At 38.7% G+C, this 16039-nt stretch overlaps 1 protein-coding gene across 5 annotated transcripts in view; it reads left to right on the top strand.

The window, feature by feature from the left end:
* tox2 (TOX high mobility group box family member 2) overlaps window positions 1-16039 on the top strand; it is a 117430-nt gene that overhangs the window by 1596 nt on the left and 99795 nt on the right. Inside the window, exon 1 of one of the 5 annotated variants that reach the window (XM_008279824.1) lies at window positions 9548-9826. The exons of the other annotated variants lie outside the window; for them this stretch is intronic. The gene's annotated coding sequence lies outside the window, so the exon portion shown is untranslated. Of the gene's footprint in view, window positions 1-9547; window positions 9827-16039 lie in introns of those variants that run through there. 5 annotated transcript variants of the gene reach the window in all.

The raw sequence follows: 16039 nt of genomic DNA, 5'->3' as shown, positions 1-16039 counted from the left end.
TGTGGAAGGAAGCCGGAGAACCCGGAGAGAACCCACGCTGCACGGGGAGAACATGCAAACTCCACACAGAAAGATCTAGGTGTCCTCACAGGAATGTGAACCGGGGACCTTCTTGCTGCGAGGCGACGGTGCTAGCCACTGAGCCACCTTGCAGCCCGATGCATTAGGTTGATTTCACTATCAATGTGTGATGTTTTACACAAAGAGCTTCATATTCAAAATCAAGAGTTTCAAAATTGACTAACATTTGAGATATATTTATAGCTGTACAATACCAAACAAGCCTAAAATGAAGTATATACAACATATAAACATCCATCAATCCATTCATTACCTATACATCACTTAATCCTCATGAGGGTCGCGGGGGGCCTGGAGCCTATCCCAGCTGACTACAGGTGAAGGCAGGGGACACCCTGGACAAGTCACCAGTCTATCGCAGGGCTTCACAGAGAGACAAACAACCAAGCACACTCACATTCACACTTATGGACAGTTTAGAATCACCAATTAACCTCAACATGTTTTTGGATTGTGGGAAGAAGCCGGAGAACCCAGACAGAACCCACGCTGCATGGGGAGAACATGCAAACTCCACGCAGAAAGATCCCAGGTGTCTTAACTGGGACACAAACTGGTTATCTTCTTCTGGCTGCAAGGTGAAGGTGCTGATCACCGAGTCAGGTTCCTTTCATGCTGTCAAAACAGCTCTAATTGATTGGTGCATGGCCATGGGATTTCTTTGGGTGTTCTGTGGTGTTTGGCAGCAGGACATTAGCAGTGGGCCCTTTGGTATCTGTGTGTTGCGGGGTTGGTCCTCCTTGAAATAGGATTGTGCCAGCGCATCCTGCAAATGCTCAATTGGATTGGATGTGGGGGAATTTGGAGACTGGATCAATGCTTTGACTCTTTGTCATGCTCATCGAGCTGTGCCTTTTTGCAGCATGGCGGGGCACATTTACATGCCAGGGTGGAAATGGGGTGCGTGTAGGTATGTTCAGATGAACGGTATGTATAAAAATAACACAATGATGACTAAAGATTTCCCAGCAAACCATTTCATCGTAATGAGATTATCACTGGACTTGTGTCAGTGGTTTTTCGTAGGAAGTGTTTCTTATGTAATGTAGAGATGTGACAGAAACAATCTGCTGCTAAATCGATCATGTTTACAGGCCACCCAACATTCACATTACTGAAACAGCTGCCTTGTTAGATTGTGTTGGTGATATGGAAAGACACTGAAGTTTCATATTTCACCTCTAACTCTCAGTTTTTTATTACTTGTTCGGGTGTTTCCCCTGGAACAAAGCAACAAGCTTGTAACCAGTAAATGAGAGAGTGAAAGAGAGAGAGAAAGATTACACCAGAGCAGAATTTGTTAACTTCGAAAATAAAAAATACCTGCAGTCATTTTCTAATACACATAATCTACAACAACGCTACGCTGCAGAGATCAGCATGGAACAACAGATTGCATGTTTGGTATATATGTGTGTGTGTGTGTGTGTGTGTGTGTGTGCAGATTATTTTTTATAGGCCAAGGTTTTGCTCAGTGTTAAGCCACTCCCTGTGTTATTTTATTGCATGAATGTGCAAAATGTGAGAAAACACCCACACGCTCCTCACTGCCCATAATGTACCTGCTTGTTTTTTCTGCTGCATAAACAACTGCCCTGCGGCTGTCATTTCCCATGCTACATATTCAGTGTGTGAACCTGGTGTAATGCAATGTTGTTATTACCACCACCACACCGTTACCATTACAAATGCTGCTACAGCTAAATCACCATTAGCTGCCGCTGCTGCCACTGCTGCTATTGTTGTTGATTTTGTTACTGCAAATTTGTAATGCATCGTCCTCAGGCCATAAATCTTATATGGGATTACTGCGTATGAGTCGTTTGTATGGTCTTGACTCATCAATCAGAGCGGGAATGTTTGTGTTACAACTGCCACTTTGTATGATGGATGAAGATGGGTGTTTTCTAACAGTACAGTAGCTGTGGGATGGAGGCTGTCGATGTGTGTGTGTGTGTGTGTGTGTGTGTGTGTGTGTGTGTGTGTGATAGAGCACAATGTAAGCGGTGACACTCATTATTCCATCTGCAGTCAAGAGTGATTGAACACGCCACATATTAACAGTCTTTTCCTCTTAATCCCATTGTGTTCTGTGAGATTAAATTTGAACACTAATAAACGTTTTTTTTTTTTTAAATGACTAATTAATGTTTCGCACCTTGCCAAGAATCATCTCCTTCCTCTACTAATTCTAATTGGTCCAATTAATCATGCGAAAGGTAATTAGCATAGTTTGATGTGCGGTAAAGCCACTCCGGAGCCCATGGGGGGATTGGAAGAGCTTTTGTTTCTTGATACAAACAGAAAATTAGTCAAGGGTGGTACGCGCTTGATGGTGAAGCACAGTGCAGCACAATGCTAATGAGTGCGTTCTATTGTGATGGTCTTTACGGGACTGACAGCCATATTCTTACCAAAGGCAGATGTGCATGGGAAGTGAATGAAGATGACTGGCTCTGGCTGCCTGAGAGATCTGTGCAATGTGCTGGAGATTTACAGTAAGAAAGGCCATTCTGTAACACACACATACACAATGAGGCATTCAAGAGCTCTTTCCCTGGTATACACAGATTTTCAAAGGTCTCCTGCTGTAACATATAATAGAGACGCATTGATCTCGATTTTTCTCTTTGCATACAAGTTGCTCCTCTTTTTTAATCAATGATGAAAACTTTTAAGGAAATTCAGGAAGAAATGTAAGGACTGACATTTATAGGAGAAAAAAAACAACAATTTCAGTGATGAATTTTAATGATCAAATCTTATAACACAGTTTACACAGCAGCATGTTCTGTTGTTCTCATTGGTTCAATAACTTTGGCATTTTACCAGAAAAAAGTACAAAATATGTGCACAATACTGGACTTACAGGAAGAGTTTGGCAACAGATACTGAAGCAGTGAAAGAATTTCTGGATCAGTAATGCAACCATCTAAGGCCATAACCGTGATCAGAATGTAGGCAAAGGTATCCACCCACCTCTAAACCTAAGTCTTGAACCTGCTAAACTGACAGACGGGTTTTATACACCAGCAAAACCTGTTAACTGGAACAAAATGTGATTCTTTAAAGCCATCGAACGACAAAGAACCTTTAACAGAAATCTGTAAATGGTAATTTCAGTAAAGAACTCTTTTAAAAGGGTTTTCAGCAAATTCTAAATTGTTCTGAGTTGTTTTGAAGATAAAATATTACACATAGGAGTTAAAAAACAAGTATGTGAATGTATCTGTTGCATTATCAGGTTATGGCAATTTCTTTGAAATTTTAAACCTTTCAATTAAACATAGCATTTGAAGTACAACTGTTTTGACTACATATCCCAGAAATAGGACATAATCATGCATTTCCATTCATACAGAGAACCATATTTGCATACAAAAACTAAATTTATTTGAACTATAACTGTGCAACTGACATTTTTTCACATCAGTATTATCTGTAAACATAACAGAAAAAAAATTGACCTATATATTGAATAAGGATCAGTTGAAAAATGCAACTCTTCAGTTCTAAATATTGTATTTTATGTTAATTGGGTCAAAACAGTTAGGCTTTCTAGGCTTTAAGAAAGTCAGTGGCATTTGTGTATCCTGTGTAGGCCAAGAAGACAATAGTTCAGACACTTGTTATTTGAGTTATTTGAGAACAAACTGTTGGCAGTTTGATGCTAATGAGTTTCACCTCACCAGATTTACTTGCTGAATATTTGTAAATCTGCATACTGAGCAAGTTCTAAGGAAATCCATTCTATCAAACTGGCACATGGTGCTACTAGAACCACAACAGTGTTTTTATTTACTGTGTAAATTGGTTGAATATACCGGTGGGCATTTAGAACCATCATTTCTTCATTTTTTTATCCATCATTTCTTTTTTGTGTATGCTAAAATAAAGTTCAGCGTTATCAGTGCATACACATCTGTGGCTATTTTAAAAATCATTTTCAGTGCACATTCAAATAAATATTTACATCAATGAGTCATGGGATTAGCTGCTGTATTCCTTCCGTTGTTGCTTGAAACATTAGGGACTATTTGATGACGTTATAGGTTTTTCCAGTGTCTCAGCTGTGTGGCTTGTTGCAATTCTTTGAAATCCTCATACATTCAAAAGCAATATAAAATGTGAGAAAATGTAACCTGTACTTTAACCGCCCTAATTTACTTATTTGCAAACAGTTTTGGTTTACAGTAAACCCCAGTATTACAGAAAAGTAAACGTGACCTACCTGAGCTTTCATGGTACTTTATGACATATGGTGTCTCAGTTTGAGATCTTGTATCTTTTCAGTGAGGAATGTTTTTACATTACATGTGTTCATGTGTTGATGTGTAAGTTCAAGGACTTGTATGAGTCAGTAAACCTGAAAGCACTTATTAATTCAACAACACACTGGTATTTGTCTGTTGTTGTGGTTGCATAGAAATACTGCAGATGGTAAAGCATTTTAAACATTAAGTTTCACAGAACATTTGTATAACAGAATGGACAAAGTATCAAAAACAACCTTTAATACTGAGGGGCAACCTTGTCAATAACAACTGAAATCAGTTTGACCTTTTAGATTTCAGTAAGATGGTTAGATATGTTTATTGTATATGTTGATTTGTTTAGTCATTCTTTTAATGTTTAGCAGCACATAATGAAATAAATCACTAGTTAACCAGGCATCAAACTTATACAAGTAATTTATGCATTTGATTTAGAACTCTTACAACACAAAAGAATCTGCACTTTTCTTTTTTTTTTTTTTTGCACAATCTACAGTTTATCCCCCGCATATTCCTTTTCATCTCCCTTATCATCTGCACCACACAAAAAAAATCTATGCACAGTAAGAGTGTCAGCGAAAATAGTTGGCCCTATAATATCATTCTACAAGCTGAGGTTGATTATGATAGTGAAATTGGCAGCGGAGCGTGGAATATCCCTCTGGTGATTTTCCAACTCCAACTCATTTCACGGGCCATCTCTGGGTCCCGATCTCTGGGACTGGGTTCACTTGGCTCTGGCCCCTGTGCTACTGATGTCTTGATTGCTGTTTCATAGACTTTCACGTGTCAGTGCAGCAACGCCAAAGGAGGAAGGAGGAAGTGATGCAACCACAAAGACATGTAAGAGCGGCTTGGAAACACTAACACTGTGGTTTGCTGACCTCAAAGGAGGGAAAGAGACAAAGAAAAGAAAGAGAGAGACAGAGACACAGAAAAGGAGACAGAGTGACTGTTTAATAGGTGGTCAGAGGGTCTAAATGTCAGGTGGTGACAGTTTGGAGCATGAATGTCAAAGTAGCGCTGAGAACATTTTTGCATGTCTGCTCTTCTGTTTCTCATGTCAAACCCCTACGCACTATACACTACATTCTTTGGATAGAGGTTTTTTTTTTTTTAAAAAAAAAACAAGAAAGATACAAACTGGAACACTCATCAGGTTAATGGCAGGTGAAACAAAACCAGACAATGTAATCTGAATTGTAACCTAAACAGTGACAATCTAATTGTGCTGCCAAAATATTTGATTTTAAGTAAATTAGATCAGTGGCTAAAAAAACTGTCTTGGTAAATGGAGCTTTATCTGTAAGTCAGGACCATTAGCAGCCCTAGTTTGAGTTGCCTTGGGCTCTGTAATTAACTCCGTTCAAGCGCAGCTAAACATTTTTGACATTTTTCCTAGTCCAGAATTAACTGTCACAGCAGAGGGAGAAAGTAACCATCTTGTCACATTGAGTTTATCGGAGGATTGTGGAACGTTGTCCTCTTCTGTTTCCCTCTCTCTCTTGCTCTCTCCCTATGTCTCTCCCTCACTTTCTCTATCTTTCCCTGAGACACACACGCACGCGCGCGCACACACACACACACACACACACACACACTACCAACCTGGATCCCATTTCAGTAATGTTTCATGATGACCGGGATGATGGAAAGTGTGACTACACCTAATGTTTTGGATGTTTGGATGGCGCCATCATCAGGTTACATTACACTGCTAATTGTGAGGCAAGATGCATTCCTCTTACTTGTATATTTGGAGCAGCAGAGGTCTGGAGCTCATCTAAATGAGGTTACATGACACAAATAAAAAACCTCTATAGAAAAGTTCTTATGGAGGAAAATAAATATAAACCATCTCTATGTGGCACACACACACACACACACACACACACACACACACCTACACACACGCTGCACAGAAGTCGTGTGAAACAGCACATTCACCTGATTGGTTTAGCTGAGGAGCAGAGAAATGAGAGGGCTGATGTAAATAGAAAGGCCCAGGGTACCGTAAACATGTAGCATGCAGTATGTCGACTCCCAAGCCATCCAGGAACTGCCTGGTTTCCAGTAAAGAATCATTTCTGTGTCACTGCAAATGCAGTTAGTGTTTGATATACAATTTGTCAGGAAAAGGGAGTTACTGTGGTGCCACTGTGGTTTGGGTAGATCACACAGATAAAAATCTGCTGCTTATAGGCTGTGTAATAAGCTTCGAAAACACAATAATTAAGTGGTGATGTGATTGGAGCAGCATAGAAACCAAATAGGACAACTGTAGCTAACATACCTGCATGTGAATATGGCTGCAGATTCTAGGTCTGAACGATTTTTGAAAAAAGTGTAATTGCGATTTCTTTCCTCAATATTGCGATTGCGATTTGATATGCGATTATTTTTTCTAGGCTCTCTCCATGTGTATTTTTTGACAAAAACAAGAAATAAATCCATATGTTGCTTAATAAACTATATTAAATTTATTTCAAAGCCAGATTACAACAATAAATAAAACAAATCTGTGGCTTTTTTCCTCAAACGTGACTTAACTTTTCAACTTTGATGAAAATGTATGTAAATATGTTGACTGCTCTTCTTAAACACTGTCTTTGCCGAACAGGACAGTCTATAAAAAAATAAATAAACATACACATATAAATTAAAGTAATAATATAAAACTTACTGATCCAGTCAAAAAGTGCAAGAACAATTATATCCGCTTTAACCAATTTGACATGTTTAGGTAAGTAAAACCAGTGAACATAAAATAAACTTCAAGAATGTCCTTTGTAAACCTTAAGGAAGCAAAATTACTTTGCAAACAACAGCAGCAGGCTATATACTAAAGTGCAAAATGAGTATGACAGCCAGCAGCAATGTTTTCCCAAATGAGGCTGAGCTCGCTGCTGCCTCACTTGGATTGCGCAATCCCTCACTGCGCTGGCTGCCATGCAGTGACAGTCTACGCATGGCAGACAGCGCAGTGAGGGATTGCGCAATTCAAGGTGAGGCTCAATTCGCCGCTGCCTCACCGGCTTCTCTTCCAAGCATTTGAATGGGAAATTGCGAAAATTCAGCGGTTTTGAATTTAAAAATCATCAAAACTGAGGAGGCTAAATGAAAAATTAAATATTTTATAGTATAAATCACTGGATAAATAAAACTATTTGAATTACTTTATCAATATTTTTTTTCTTTCTTTCGTAATGTCAGGTGAGGCTCTGCCTCCACATCACTGCACGTGAAGTAGCAACCGGAGCGCGCAAGTTCTGCAGAATACTTGGCTCTGTGTAGCGTCGTCTGTCTTAAACCCAAAATATTTCCACACAGATGATGTGCTGCCACGCTTTGACACCAAATTATCTGTGGTGTCGGCTTCTGTTGAGGCTGTTCTCCATTGTGCAACAGGTTAAAGCATCATGTTGACTTCACTCCCTCTTCGTACCGCTCTGCTCTGCCTCACTCGGTGTAAACAAAAGGAGGTCACGCTGCCAGATCACGTGACCAGTGAAATCACGCCCTTGCGATTTACAAAATCTCGTTCTATCATATCGCGATACTATCGCAAAAGCAATTAATCGTTCAGCCCTAGTAGATTCGTAAGTGTATGGCTATGTAAAACATCAAAGACAACAGAGAGGTTTGTATTTGACTGGTATTCTACCTTTGGAATATTGTTTGTTTCATTATATGTGGGATTTCTGCAAATTACCTCAAAAAAACAATAAACCTGTCAATGTGTAACCGCTCACCTGCATAATGTAGGGCAACAGTGAAAGCATCAAACGTTAATAATATTACTTGTACAGCTTGCTTTTAAATGATTAAATCCTCAGTCTTAGCACAAAAACAATTTGCTGTCACCCAAATATGAAAATAAAAGCAGACAACAAGCTACAAAGTAGACAGCAATTTCTATTGAAGTTGCATAAGACGATTTCGAGACTTTTCAAGAGCTTTTTAATGATGGGAGACTTGATCTTAGACATTGCCCACGCAAATTACTCATCTGGCACATAATACAACATTTCTGCTAAGTTTCATTTATTGAGAAGACCAAGTTTTCCACCATTCTATCATCCTGGATGGTCACAATGAGTAGTTGGGAGGTTATGAAAGCCGCAAGATAATGTCTGACTCGCCCAAATGAAATACCACCAAAGAAAAGTCACAAGTCAATACAGTGCAAATTCCCCCTGATGAACACACATTAAACCAATCACTATGCGTTAGCATTTCAGTCGTCCACAGACCATTACGGCTGCTGTAATTATACCACATATTCCATATATTACTTTGAATGAAAGAATGCCAATTACAGTCCTTTCACTCTGTCTTTCAGTGTGCTGGCTGATGCCTCCATAAAAGTCTGTGATTAAATTACTCAGGGGAAAGCACTTACATTTTATATGACAACCCCTGACGCATCGCTCAGCTACAAATTCCCCAACCAGCAGCAAATCTTCTAAGAGGCTCTGACTGTGGACAGGTGGGTCCAGATGACTGAGAGAGACAGAGAGACAAGTCCTTCCAGCTTTACACTTTATGGTATAATTCTCTGTCCATTCCTACTGATCTACAGCTAACTTATCAGCCGTATATTTTGTTTCATCTGACAGGAACATTAGGAGGAGCATCACTTTATTTTCTGACCTACCTCCACCAGCATTCTGTTTCCTTTCCACTTAGCTGTCACAATTTTTAAGAAACACAATGCTTATCATGTTGTTACAAGTGTGCCAGTAAAGCAAAAGTGCCGTGCTTGCAAACGTAGGGGCTCTCCAGACAAAATCATAACCAAACAGGGGTTATTCAAAACTTTTTGTTTGAAGTAGTCTTTGTGCAAGTGATGATACCCACCAGCAGCAACCCTTCTTTCAGCTGAAATAGTCAAAGGCTTAAAATAAATGTACAGTAACTACATACTCCCACATGTTTCACTGAGGCTGAAAATTCCCTCATCTGAGACGAGTGACTGCTGCAGACTGTAGGTGTTGCTGCACCGATGAACACTGGACATACCCTCTATGAGAGAACCTTGTTCAAGGCACACAAGCAGCAAAGTACGAACTTTACATAACACTTGATTGATAGTTTATTCAAGAACTGTATCTCCCCCCCGCCTCCCCTTTTTGATGTACAGGAGTCATTTTAGACATGCAGTGCGAATAGCAGGACTCCAGAAATTCACTCGTGTTTCACAGCAGAGAAATTCAGAAGTTGTTCAAGTCACGCTGGAATGTGAAATGTGAGTTCTGGGAAGGAATGGGCCAGACAGACACAGAGGCCCTTCTAACAAGGAAGGAAACCTTAACTTGTCAATCACGTCACTTCTCTGTCAATAGCTGTTTAATCCTCTGCTGAAAGCTGGTAGGTGCTGGATCTAGAGGCAGACAGGAGGCTAAAGGTGATGTGAATGACAACCAAACCACTGCAAAAGCTTTTTTCACTGGTGCATACTTGGTTGAAAGGTAAGGATTCTAATCATCTCATTGTTTTTTGTGAAACCAGGCATCTGAGTTTTTTAATATCAAAGTTGTAGCTCTGCTTGTGACAGTCATACAGATGAAAGTGATACTGAAGGGAAAATGCAAAATGCCTGTTATCAGCTTTTACAGATGGTATAAAAGGTCTTTGCCAGAGAGCAGATCCTTCATGCCTTACTAGCCATTCTATACAATTGCAGTTTTTAAGTGTATTGCTTTATTACTGTGCCTGTCTGAAAAACACAGAGACAGTTGAATCAGTTTACCATTATATGTGTGTGTATACACAAATCACAATGAAATGAGCACAGGGACGACAATGCTTGTTTTGAACAAAAATACATTTGAGCTTATATAAGCCTTATCATCTCCATGACAACGGCTTTACTGGTAACATGGAGATGTATTATTTGTGTATAACCACAGCAACGTCTTCCAATTGAATTAAGCTGCACCTGTGCACATTATGGATGGAAATAATAGACTGAAAGCAACGGTTACAGTGAGCCTTTCACCGACTAGATATGAACATGAGACTGTTTGATTTTGTGTTGAGTAATGACAATACTTTTTTTCTCACAGACAAGAGAAATGACTCATTAAGGTATAACAGTGCAAGACTGATTATCTGTTAAATGAAAGTGATGGCTAGATAACAAATGGTTAACTTTTGTACGATAATCTCACTGTGTGCGATGGGAAAAATGATAAAAAGTTCTCATTTTAACATTTAAAACACCCCTGATCTTAATATACAGATCTTGTACATTTCATTTGTAATGTTTCAAATGATTTTATTGTTTGACTATATGTTAATGATGTTGGTGTCTGAGCTTTTTCTCTTCCCGATGCATCATTACAAACACCAGACAAACTCAATAGCTGCAATAGCACAAATCTAAAACAGCATTCAAATAAGCAGCTTCATTGGGAACCTTTTTTTTCCCATTTTGTTTATCAGTGGGATATAAACTAAACACTGGCTTTGTGAAAAGAGCACCAGAACTGAAATTTGTACAGAGAATATCAGATCCAAACCAATTGTAACACTTCAGATGCGATAAGAACAGTATTCTTTCTTGTACATCGTCAGCTCTGTCAAATAATTGGAAGTTGTTATGCCGGGTCTTGTCAATTCATCTTCTAGGAGGATGACGGTCTTATAACAGGGAAAACTATTATTAATCTAACAATTTGCAATAAATATCTGATGTTTCATTATTCAGCAAGCTGGTTATATAGAAATAAAAATAGAGTGGTCATGCTTTTCATCTGGTCTGTTTTTTTTTTTTTTTTTAAAGGAAATTTGATACACAGAATTTACAGTTAATTCAGCTAGCAAACATCCAACTCTGCAATTTAATTGTCCCAATTTATCTTCAGTGAATTTACACATAGTGCATCATATATAATGCAATCAGAAAATATATAGTCCTGTAATGAGTCAATTAGAATGTTCAAACGTGTATTCATTGTCTTTATGTCTGACAACTTTTTTGAATATGTTTGCTCAAAATCTGTCTAGTTGCATGGCTGTACTGTCAGCGAAACACAATACCAGTAAAGGCTAAAGACATTTAATGACATTTAGTGATGTAGTGTTGATGATTGCAAGGATAGGTACAGTAAAGATAACCTAAACAATAATTATTGTAATATATTTTCTGAACTGAAAAAATGAGAAAAGGCTATGTATTCTTGAGAAAGTTTTTTGCTGAAGTTTTTGCATTTGAAATAGTTGATTTGACCGAAACAGGTCAAGTTGAAGTTGAATTGCCAATCCAAATCGAGATACTGAAAGAAACTGAATTAACCAACAAGTCTTTCAACCTAAACAACTTGCAGGTGATCAGCTGCCTCATAGTATGACCCATAGGGCCTTTAAAAACAGTTTGTTTAGGTAGGGATCAGGGTTTGAGGCAAAACAGAAGATCTTTGTCATCATGGTTACAATAGGATGGTTAAGGTAAATAGAAACGCTGACTATTGACTTGACAGAAAATGCACAGCAGTCTCTCATGTTAGAGAGTTATGTTGACAAATCCATCCACCCCAGCCTCCTCTCGTGCAGACTTTGTGACTCCATAATTTGTCATCTCATGTCCACTTATACTACTTTCAAGAAATTCTTTGGCCACTATAATGAAACACAATTGAACACTACCATGGCTCATAATAGGCTGCTTGCTTTACAGGAGGACAGTCTTGAATTATCATTCAATTTGGAAGTTTTTTTTTTACTGACCTGAAGTTTCATTTTAAGTGTAGTTACTGAATTAAGTTGAAGTTCAAAAGAAAGTGCTGTAAGGGGCTCAAATGTTTAAGTGTGGCTGAGTAATTGAAGTTTTGAAGTATAAAATAGTCAATATTAAAAAAGTCTGTTAGTAACTTTTTTTTTTCAAATCTCAGAAGTTTTACTTCCTAATAAGAAATGCTGTGAAGGATGCTGGTTTATGATATATAGATATATGTGTTTGTGTGTGTTTGTGTTTGTGTGTGTGTGTGTGTGTATATATATATATATATATATATGACTTTCATAGGGTTAGGGTTACCAAAAGTGACGGGGAAATGGCTTTGGAGGAACATTTTCAGCAGTCAGGAGAACGCTGTCATTTAGATGGCTAATTCACTGCCTTTGTGCACAATCTAAATCCTCGGGCAAAAGTTGAACGTTTTGATGTGGTATGTTGCTAGCCCGGAGGGTGTTGGTGTTGTTGTCGTTTCCTGTTTTAAAGGGGATTTTAAAAGGTATAACATGTAGGTAGTGAAATGGTTGGAAAAAGCAAGTGAATTGCACAGCCAATGGCAGGCTTATACCTGCAATCTGTGTCTGGTGAGTCAGACTACTTGGTCACAGATCTGAAAAAAGGACGGCTGTAACAACGTCAAACAAACGGCTACAGAATTGTACCAGTAGTGATTGCTATAGTAACAGGATTGTCCCCACTGATGGTGGCAACAGAACTGACTCACGAATGAAACCAAATAATTACTGTAACAGTGAAGAGACCCTTTGTAATGCTGCCATTGATTAGACCTCACAGAGCAGCTTTCACCTATAGCACACAGAACGGTTTTCTTTTGAGGTAAATTCCTCTGCAAAAACACCATCTCTCCAGTACCACTGCTACCTCTGACTACATAATTCAATATTCTAACTATGACTAAAACATCACTGCTTTATGGATTCATTACTTATTGCAAAGCTGAGAATTTCACATACAGTCAGAGATCTGTCACAATTAAGAATTTTAAACCAACATAGACTCATGGAAAATGACAAATTTCAAATGTTGTATGATTTTAGCATAGATGCGTAGTCTATTGGAATTAAACTGGGGGGAACACACCGCCATTACAAGTGAAAGCCTGTCTATATATTGTGATACATAGTGCACTGTAGAAATACAAAGGAGTGGTATGATTTGAAGGGAATCTTGAGTAGACTATATGCGAGTCCTAAACAGCGTCTCTGACTCCATCCACACTGTGACCCTGTTGCAAACTTACTGTATGTTTTGCTGGGTGAGGGGAGCACAGGAGAACAGTTGTTTTTTAAAGCTTCCATTTTATGTGAGCACTTATACGTATGCCTATTATAATTTAACATTCAGATACTAAAGTGATGTGTTCAGATTCTTCGTCTCAATCTGGATCCCAAACATACTATCAAATATGATTATAAACAGAAGTAAAGCTTCACACCCTTGAGAAGCTAACCCTGGAGACTGCTTGTCATTGTACTTGACTAAAATGATTCATCAGTCATCAAATGAGTGGGCACATTGTACCATATTTACCATTAATTTTTTTTTTGTCCATCTAAATCTAACCGATTCTTCAACTAATCATTTCCACTCTGATACTGCACACAGAGTCTAGGTTCTATATGAATTCAAGTGGAAGTGATGTGTCTACAAAATGCACACAGACCAGCCTGTTTACATTTTTTCTAGCTACATCATAAAATGTTCCCCTTGCAAAGCTGTTATTCACTTGACTGCATCTGTTTTCAATACTACTTCCATGTTCATCAAGTATGAGTGGGAATACACAAAATGACAGACAGTGCAATGGTGAATTAATGATAATGAAACAGATGTTTGGAATAATTGAGGTGTCCCTGTAAATGTTGTGATAGTAGAGGCAGAGGACATGTTCATGATTGAGGAGGTTGACAAAATACTTTGTCTTTTAACACAAGTAGAAAATTTTAATTCATAATCTCAGAGGTCGAGGATAGGGTACACTGGAGGTGTGCGGCTGATGCAGTAATAGAATCAAGCGAGATAAAAGCAAAACCCTGTAATGCGGCGTGACATGAGGCTCACATCAGAGCAGAGAAAAGAAATGGTAAAAATGTTTGTCTGATAAAAAAGCCATGTTTTCTGTCAAATATTAATGACTTCATGAAAGGCTTTACTCATAACAGTCGCTATTCTGAATTTATAAGGGGTCACAGTTACACGGGATAGTGATAAATAACTTCTTCCAGCTCTCACAACCACACCCCTTTTCTCTTTTAATAGATGGGTACACAACACAGGCAGTCGCATCTGTCTGCATCTTTCCCACACAGGCACGCTGAACAGAAACGCGGTGTGTGCGTGTGCCTATGCATGTGCATGCTCTGTTTGTGCAGCTTTGACTTATTTTTCACTTTTCCCTTTAACTTCCTGTGAGTCACCAGCAGTGGGGGGAAATACTTTACAGCTGTACCTTTATTTTTTATGTGAAAACACTGCTTAATGCACACCAAGAACAAAAGCAGGAATCTGGTACAATGTTTTACTTCACTTGTAAATTCCTGTGCACCTACTTAATTTGCTTTGCAACTCAATGGTAAAGTGCAGTTATAGAGCTGTTACATAACCTTGCTTATTTAAGTATGTCATGAGCCTAGAGTGGCTTATGTAACTTTACAAGATGGTATAAATCTGTAGATCCTCTCCTCTTTTACTTATCTAAAATCCAAGATACATCTTTTGTGCTGATGGAGATTGCTCTCAGAGAAGCTATGAGAACGTATCCTTGATTATGCTGCATGCATGAGATTAGCCTCTCCAAAGTGATGGTGTCACCACAATTAATGCAATGTACTGCAGTGGCAAATGTTGCCTGTCATGAGAGAGATGCAGAGAGAGAGAGACAGAGAGACAGAGAGACAGAGAGAGAGAGAGAATGGAGATATGCTTTATTTCAGATGTTCATAATTAATGTTTCCAAGTCCACACAAAAGGAATAAAAAGTCCTTTGATGACTGCAGAGCTTGATGGCTGCTTGTTCTTTTGTCACTCACAGAAAGAACTACAGCGAGAGATTAAATGTGTGCAGAATTTGCCCTAATAATTTGTAAAAATGGAGTTTCCGCAAAAACACCACCTTCCTTTAAAGTAAACTATGATACAGTTAGATAAACCTGTCAGTGTGAATGTTTGAGTGGTTGGAATGTTGCCCTGGTATTACATAACCAAAAGACTTTTCCTCTGATTCATAGACCTAAGAGTATGTGGGGGAAGGGGTTATTTACCTCTCCTCCTTGTTGTTTATGAGATGAAGTCATTTCTTTTATTTATGTTTGAAGGCATAAAATGCTGATTGTTAATTATGGGAGAGATGTTTTTATAAGGAATACATCTGTGGCTACACATCAGTCAGCGACATACCCCCCTGATTAGTTCTCATCTAATAATCTGAATGAAGTTTGGTGCTATTATTGGTGAGAAACAGGTATATAACTGGATAAAGTGTGCCAGTGAGAAGTTAGATTCTTTAATGGAAAAATGTGTTAATAGGTAAGAACTAGGCGGTGTGGTTAAGAGAAAGTCATGTTGTGGTCATATTGTTCAGACTGTTCATGAAAAGAGCTGTGGATACATCCAGATACAATCCAACGCTAACACAAACAAAATCAATTCAGCAAATTCAAAACGATGGTAGACACTATTTATTTTTATGGGATTTCCCTCTGAACAAACAGTTTATAATATTTTCAAACTGGGTGATCTCAGGGCTGCAAGGTGGCTCGGTGGTTAGCACCGTTGCCTCGCAGCCAGAAGGTCGCCGGTTCACGTCCCGGTGAGTTTGCATGTTCTCCCTGTGCAGCGTGGGTTCTCTCCGGGTTCTCCGGCTTCCTACCACAGTCTCAAAAACATGTTGAGGTTAATTGGTGATTGTAGGTGTGAATGTGAGTGT

This window comes from Stegastes partitus, unplaced genomic scaffold (assembly GCF_000690725.1).
Source record: "Stegastes partitus isolate 25-593 unplaced genomic scaffold, Stegastes_partitus-1.0.2 Scaffold171, whole genome shotgun sequence".
NCBI classification, from domain to species: domain Eukaryota; kingdom Metazoa; phylum Chordata; class Actinopteri; family Pomacentridae; genus Stegastes; species Stegastes partitus.
The sequence above is the reverse complement of the archived record's forward strand: the minus strand, read 5'-3'. Positions and strand labels throughout refer to the sequence as shown.